The following is an 8548-nucleotide window of genomic DNA, read 5'->3' on the forward strand; positions in this document are numbered from 1 at the left end:
TACCCAGGCCAATGATATAAAAATGAAACACCAGAATATAAAATTATTCAGTTAGGGGGCAATAAAAGCAGCCAGTGTGCAGATTTCAGGAACTACAAAGGCCATATTTCTGACTCTTCAAAAACTTGTAGGATAAGGAACAAAAAGAGGTGAAGTGAGTGGCTCAGCCTAGAAGCTGAGCTGCTAAAGAAAAATATCTAGAACTGATGCTTAGTGGTCACTTTTAGACAACCTCTTTTTTTCAAGGGTCCACTCTCTATAGTTCACCACACATTTTATGATGGACTGTATTTTGAAAGCTTACTTATACTCAATTTAACACTAGTAGACACTGAAAAATACCATCTCCTAGATTCATTTATCCATTTATCTACCAAATATGTATTTAAGGCCTAGTATGCAAGGGTGAGACTGAGTATAGTCACTAGATTAGAGGTTGTTAGTATATTCTATAAGGTACAGATTTTGCCAGTGGTATAGAAGGTTCACAGTACAAGGATGTAGGTGGAGCCATAGTCTTTTATACAAGGAAAATTATTTTTTAGTAAATGTATTGCTTAGAAACCCTGTAATTCTCATTGACTCTCGTGTCAGTGCTGAAGTGTTCTCTTTATCATGAGGATACCCCCTCTGTCTCCCCCAAAAATGCATAGTATAGGTTTTTTAGCAGATATCACTTCCAATGTAAAATCTGATGTGGTTGAGGGGCCCCAAATGGGTTATGGTTTTAATTATTTACAAATAACACTTCCTGGTTAATTTGAAAAAAGAGTAAAACTGGATCACATGAGACCTCACTAGCACTTTCTTCTGTTAAATCTCTGCTGAGAGTAGGGATCCTGCTGTCAGGACTTCGGTATGGGAAACTTACAGGGTTCGCTGATGAGCAGAGGAAATAGTAAGCCAAGGTCTGCTACATAATACTTTGGATTTTAGTAGTGACACTTTATAACTTGACAGTCCAATAAATATGTAAGAAGACAGTGGCATTAGTGTATCCCCCAAATACATACACCAACAGGTTAACATAATGAGGCAGTATAAACTCACAATTAGTCAATCTGCCTAGATTTCCAAAATCCCACTTCTCCAATTCCTACCTCATCGTGTAAAAACATCCTATGGGAGATTTTAGAATTAGTAATTTTCTATCAGGGGCTTTGACAAAGCAGAAGCCCAGCCTAATTATCTAAGGTGTCTCTGAGGGTAAACCTGAGTCATGATTAGGCCCCAACCTTTGTCATCAGCTCAACTAAAGTTATAATTAAATATAAACCATTATCTGCCTTTAAAATGCCCTGCACTTTCTATGCCTTCTTTGCACAGTCATAACTATTATTAAAAAAATCAAATCATCAAGGGCTCAAATTGGGTCTTTATCCTGTCCTCCCATTTCTGATATCAAATGTATAAATTCTTGAGCTCTGCTGTCTGATTCTGAAGAGCGTGTTAGAAGTTTTTAAAATAATTTAATGGCTTGAGAGATTTTGATACTCATTCCCTCTTGGGCACCTGCTGATATCCTGAAGTACAAGTTTTTTACTCATACAAGTTTTGATGCGGAGAATGGAGATTTGGAGATGAGAAATGAAATATGACTAAAGACCTGCAAACCTGTCCTTCTGGCCAGCTTCCCAATAGAAAGAGGCCCTTGCCACTTCAGCTGATTTAACACTGGCTTGTAAGAAGGAACCCAGATTGGGTACAGGTAGCCCATTTACCAGTTGCAGTGGTATGTGGCTTTTTAGTTAAAATTTTCCAGTAAAGGTGGGGCACCTGGGTGGCCCAGTCAGTTAAGTGTCCAACTCTTGATTTCGGCTCAGGTCACAATCTCATGGTTTGTGAGTTTGAGCCCTGCATCAGGCTCCACACTTACAGCTCAGAGGCTGCTTGGATTCTTTCTTCCCCTTCCCCATTCTCTCTTTCTCTTTCTCTCTCTCTCTTTCTCAAAATAAATAAATAAACTTAAAAAAATTTCCAGTAAAGTACCCAGACAAGACAAGCTAATTAGTAGAACCACAAAAGATTTGGATGAGACTCAAGATTATCCAAACAGAGATAGTATAAGAAAATAATTGCTTGGACTGAAATTGACAAACTTGACTGGTATGACTCACAAATCTTTAATGGTCACTTTGTACTCTCAGCCTTGACAAGTGCTTTCCTTTCCCAATATATGGCAAAAGGCCTGTAGGCCTATAGCGCTTTTCAAAAAACTTTCACTTTTTTTCTCACTACTAGTGAGAAAGAGATTTGCATATTTAAATATGCATGCCCACATAGGTACATATGCACAAATTCAGTTAGTCAACATTTATTGAATGCAAAACACTATGTCCCAGGGAGTACCAGGAGAAATTTTTTTTAAACCTGATCTCTGCGCACATGATAGTTACAGTCTAATGGACAATTTGCAATGCATAAGAAGATGAGAAAACCTGATTACTCTAGAGATAAAAATCTCTTTTTCTTTCTTTAATATTTATTTTTCTTCTGAGTACAAAAGTAATGTGTGCATCTTTCAGACACTTTGGGAAATAATGACCTGTAAGGCCAGTACCCAGAAATATATATTAACATTTCAATACATATCCTTCCAGATTTATTTTTCCTATATTTATAAAATATATCTTTAAACTTTTCCAAAGAAGACATCCATATGGCTAACAGACACATGAAAAGATGCTCAACACCACTTTTCATCAGGGAAATACAAATCAAAACCATGATGAGATACCACCTCATTCTGGTCAGAATAGCTAAAATTAACAACACAAGAAACAACAGGTGTTGGTGAGGATGCAGAGAAAGGGTAACCCTCTTGCAATGCTGGTGGGAATGCACATGGGTGCAGCCACTGTGGAAAACAGTATGGAGTTTCCTCAAAAAGTTAAAAATAGAACTACCCTATGATCCAGCAATTGCACTTCTAGGTATGTACCCAAAGCATACAAAAACACAGAGTTGAAGGGGTACATGCACCCTGATGTTTATAGCAGCATTATCAACAATAGCCAAACTATGGAGAGAGCCCAAATGTCCATCGGCTGATGAATGGATAAAGAAGATTTGGTATATATATATATATATATATATATATATATATATATATATATATATACACACACACAGTAGAATATTACTCAGCTGTCAAAAAGAATGAAATCTTGCCATTTGTAATGACATGGATGGAGCTAGAGAGTATTATACTGAACAAAATAAGACAGTCAGAGAAAGACAAATACCATATGATTTCACTCATACATGAAATTTAAGAAACAAAACAGATGAATATATGGGAAAGGGGAAAAGGGGAGAGGGAAACAAACTATGAAAGACTCTTAAAGATAGAGAACAAACTGAGGGTTGATGGAGGAAGGTGGTTGGGAGATGAGCTATACGGGTGCTGGGTATTAAGGAGGCCACTTTTTGGAATGAGCATTGGGTGTTGTATGTAAGTGATGAGTCACTGAATTCTACTCCTGAAACCAATATTGCACTGTATTATAACTAACCGGAATTTAAAGAAAAATTTGAAAAAGAAAAAAGTTAACAGAAAACCATGAGGGAGGGGAAGGGGGAAAAAAGTTACAGAGAGGGAGCAAGGCAAACCATAAGAGACTTAAATACTGAGAACAAACTAAGGGTTGATGGGGGGGTGGGGGAGAGGGGAAAGTGGGTGATGGGCATTGAGGAGGCCACCTGTTGGGATGAGCACTGGGTGTTGTATGGAAACCAATCCGACAATAAATTATATTTAATATAAAAAATAAAATAAAAAATAAAAGTACCAGCTAGAAAAAAAGAAAAAAGTTAACATATTTAAAAATATGTCTTTAACTTCTCTAAAGAAGACATCCGGATGGCCAACAGGCACATGAAAAGATGCTCAACGTCGCTCCTCATCAGGGAAATACAAATCAAATCCACACTCAGATATCACCTCACGCCAGTCAGAGTGGCTAAAATGAATAATCAGGAGACTATAGATGCTGGAGAGGATGTGGAGAAACAGGAACCCTCTTGCACTGTTGGTGGGAATGAAAATTGGTGCAGCCACTCTGGAAAACAGTTTGAAGGTTCCTCAAAAAATTAAAAATAGACCTACCCTATGACCCAGCAGTAGCACTGCTAGGAATTTGCCCAAGGGATACAGGAGTACTGATGCATAGGGGCACTTGTACCCCAGTGTTTATAGCAGCACTCTCAACAATAGCCAAATTATGGAAAGAGCCTAAATGTCCATCAACGGATGAATGGATAAAGAAATTGTGGTTTAGATACACAATGGAGTACTACGTGGCAATGAGAAAGAATGAAATATGGCCCTTTGTAGCAACGTGGACGGAACTGGAGAGTGTTATGCTAAGTGAAATAAGCCATACAGAGAAAGACAGATACCATACGTTTTCACTCTTATGTGGATCCTGAGAAACTTAACAGAAACCCATGGGGGAGGGGAAGGAAAAAAAAAAGAGGTTAGAGTGGGAGAGAGCCAAAGCATAAGAGACTCTTAAAAACTGAGAACAAACTGAGGGCTGATAGGGGGTGGGAAGGAGGGGAGAGTGGGTGATGGGCATTGAGGAGGGCACCTTTTGGGATAAGCACTGGGTGTTGTATGGAAACCAATTTGACAATAAATTTCATATATTGAAAAAAAATAAAATAAATAAATAAAAATATGTCTTTAAAACAAAATTAGAATCATACCATGCATATGTGATAAACTGATTTTTCTTACTTGACAATATGTCATAAACATTTCCCATGTCATTAAACTAAAATAAACCATTTAATGGTGCTATAATATCCCTTCATAAAGTGTGCCATAATTTATTAACAAATACTCTAGTTCACTACAAAGCTATACACTTAAAAATGGCTAAGATGGGGCGCCTGGGTGGCGCAGTCGGTTAAGCGTCCGACTTCAGCCAGGTCACGATCTCGCGGACCGTGAGTTCGAGCCCCGCGTCAGGCTCTGGGCTGATGGCTCGGAGCCTGGAGCCTGTTTCCGATTCTGTGTCTCCCTCTCTCTGTGCCCCTCCCCCGTTCATGCTCTGTCTCTCTCTGTCCCAAAAATAAATAAAAAACGTTGAAAAAAAATTAAAAAAAAAAAATGGCTAAGATGATTTTAAACATTTTTAAAAACACCCTAATTATTGAAGAGAAGGCATTTTAATATTTTGCATTATAAATAATTTAATGATGAACAATCTTTGGGTGTTATTTTTGTGCATGTGTATATATCTCTGATTCTTTAGGAAAAATTCCTAGAATTAGATATGCTAAGCTAAAAGGTATCAGCAAAAATAGAAATATCTTTATTGCTTTTCCTTATTTTAAAAATAATTCGTGCTTATACATTTTTTTAAGAAAATGTCAAAAGATACAAACAACAAAATAAAAGCTACCTGGAAACCTACCATCTACTAGATAAACACCATTAATATTTTGGTGACTTATCCAGACTTTTTTTTCTTTGTATATATTATTATACATATTTGAAAAGGAGGATACTATATTTGGTAACCTGCATTTTCATATTATAACATAAGTATCTTTCCATACCAATAAATATGGAAAGACATAATTATATTTCATTCCTGAAATACATTTCACTGTACAAGTGTGCCATATGTTATGTAACGAATACTGTATTTCTGAATATTTTTACTGTATCTAGCTTTACATTATTAACAACATTTAATGAACAGTCTTATATATACAGCTTTGTGCACTTATGTGATTATTTCCTCAAGATAAATTCCTAAATGCAGAATTGCTAAGTAAAAGGCCATGCAGATTTTTAAGCCTTTTGGGATATAATGCCAAATCTTACTTAAAAAGAGTGGACCAATATACACTTTTTTTTTATTTTTTATATATATAAAATGGTTTTATCCAGATGGATGTTATTTTTTGTAACTTTTTTGTTCAAAGTTAATAAATTGTCTCAACATCATTGGTTAAAAAGTAATCTATCATACAGTTGATTTGAAATGCCATCTTTATCAGATATTTACATGGAATATTTGTGTATGATTTGAGCTTTTTATTCCCCCAAATCAATCAATACTGGCACTACTTATTTGAAATTCTCTTAAAATAATAATAATTATAGGGGCGCCTGGGTGGCACAGGTTGTTAAGCATCCCAACTTCAGCTCAGGTCATGATCTCAAGGCTCCTGAGTTCACCCCGTGTTGGGTGCTGTGCTGACAGCTCAGAGCCTGGACCCTGCTTTGGATTCTGTGTCTCCCTTTCTCTCTGCCCCTCTCCTGCTCTCTCTCTCTCTCTCTCAAATAAATAGTAAACATTAAAAGAAAATTAAAAAATAAAAATATACCTCATTTGCTCCCAATTAAATTCTTCTTTAGGTAATCAAGTCTACAGAATTAACCTTGCCTGTAGTAACTGCCTAAGTGTGATTTGACCAGTGTCAACAAGCACTGTCACCTGAAAATATGTTCCCCAACAATCTGCTATGGCTCCCCCAAAAGACCTCTCCACATTCAAATTAGTTGGGGAGGTTTGTTTGTTTGCTTGTTTGTTTTAGTTTTTAAATTTCAATTCCAGTATATTTAATATATTCGTTTCAGGTGTACAATATAGTGGTTCAACAATTCCATACATCACCCAGTGCTCATCACAACAAGTGCACTCCTTGAATACAGATATGTGGACCCTACCTCAGTCTTACCAAATCGGAGTTACCAAGGTGAGCTCTGGCACCCGTGATTTGGAGGTTTGGAGATCACTGGTTTCATGAAAAAAGGCAGCAATTACCTCAAGAACGCAAAAGTTGAAACCCATATTTATTATGTGGAAAGAATCTCTTCCAATACCTTTTCCTAAGCTAGGAATTGGCTTATTCAATTTGAGCTAATTATCACTTTGAAATAGGCCACCAAGGAGGTTTGAGTCCTAAGAGGAAAAACTATAGAACTGGCTTAATTGGGAAGAGAGGGAAGCAATATAATGAGATATTCTGGACACTATTGGGTTTCATGCCAGGAAGACCAATCCATAAATAAGGTTTCCTTTGTTTATGTTAGTCAACATGTTAAATGTAATCAGCCTTATCACAAGTGACATTCAAACAAACATCCTGTATTTTACTAATTATGTATTAATTTTTCTGGTTATCTTCCATCTATGGCAAGTGATATGGTTTTCCATTTATAATACTAATAAAATATCCTTTTAAATAAATATATTTACATTTTAAAAGGTGAGTCAATTTAGAGGAAAAAAATCACTAACAGTAAGGAATATAACAAAACTTCTGAATATGGTTAGAAATAACTGAAGTTGGCTAAGCACTGACAACTTGATGCTTGGAAGTCTAGTTGGGGGAGCAATGCTGAAGGGACAACCACAATAGCTTTGCTATTTGATAGCTCTGCTATCTGGCAGCTTTGCTCAGGATCAGAGATAACACCAATTACATTAGTGTCTTTTAGCTTCCTCACCTAATCTTGTTTTGGCTTTTACTGCATTTATTCAACTGGCATCATGAGTCAAACTGTAAAATTTCAACTTTACCCTAATGGAAAGTGACCAGTCCAGCTACACTGCTATCAAAGACTGATGCTCTATTTATGACTGAAGGCTTCTTGTTGAATCAAGTTCTGGACCAGAGAAGAGAGTAGGAAATCTAGTTTTGTGTGTTAGTATGATGATATCTGCATTACTCTATATCTTTTTGTAAAATATTTTCTTCAAAAATGGATGGTAATTCAAGACTCCGGCATTCAGGATCAGAGAAATGAAGGTTCCTTACTCTGCTCTTAAAGAAACAGGCTTGCCTCTGTCAAGAAGAGTTTATAGGCATTCATAATCAGGCAGATTTAAGCAATAATCTTTCCTTTGAAAGTTAATGCTTCTTTTCCAGTATGGGAATAACTGAGAGACCACGATGGAGAAGATAGTACACTGAGTGAAAAGAAACACGGGGTATTTTCTCTTCTCTGCTCAGTACTCAAACCAGTGCAAGTCAGCTACCACTCAACATGAAGGGGCTCTAAGGGGGATAGGCACTTCACATGTGAGAAATGGATGCATCTGTTGCTCCAGTGCTCCATGGAGAAAATAAAAGCATCCAAAATAAAAATACGCCCTTTCACTCCTTATTCTGAATTATGTGACCGCATCTTTAGTACCTGACATGGACTCTACAGTCTCACAGGCTTGGTTCGCATCCCTGGCTTCTCCACTTACTAGCTGTATTGCTTGATAGTTACTTCAAACTTTAATTTCCCCAGCTTTAATATAGGTATAATAAAACATACATCACAGGTTTCTGGTGAACCTTAAATAAAAGGACTGCTTAGTGTTAGTATAGAGCCTGACACTTTTTAACTACACAATAAATATTTTATTATTTATATGTGTAAGTAGTATGGCATATTTTTAAACACCATTTTATTTCTCCTTGAAATATAGAGTTATGAAGATTGATAGCAATTTTCTCACAGCTGGATTACCTTGAGCGTTTAGACGCACATGAGCACTGACCAGGTTTTCCTGAAGTCAGAGATTTCAACCTT

This window comes from Panthera pardus, unplaced genomic scaffold (assembly GCF_024362965.1).
Source record: "Panthera pardus isolate Hobbes unplaced genomic scaffold, ASM2436296v1 HiC_scaffold_27, whole genome shotgun sequence".
Classification (NCBI taxonomy): Eukaryota; Metazoa; Chordata; class Mammalia; order Carnivora; family Felidae; genus Panthera; species Panthera pardus.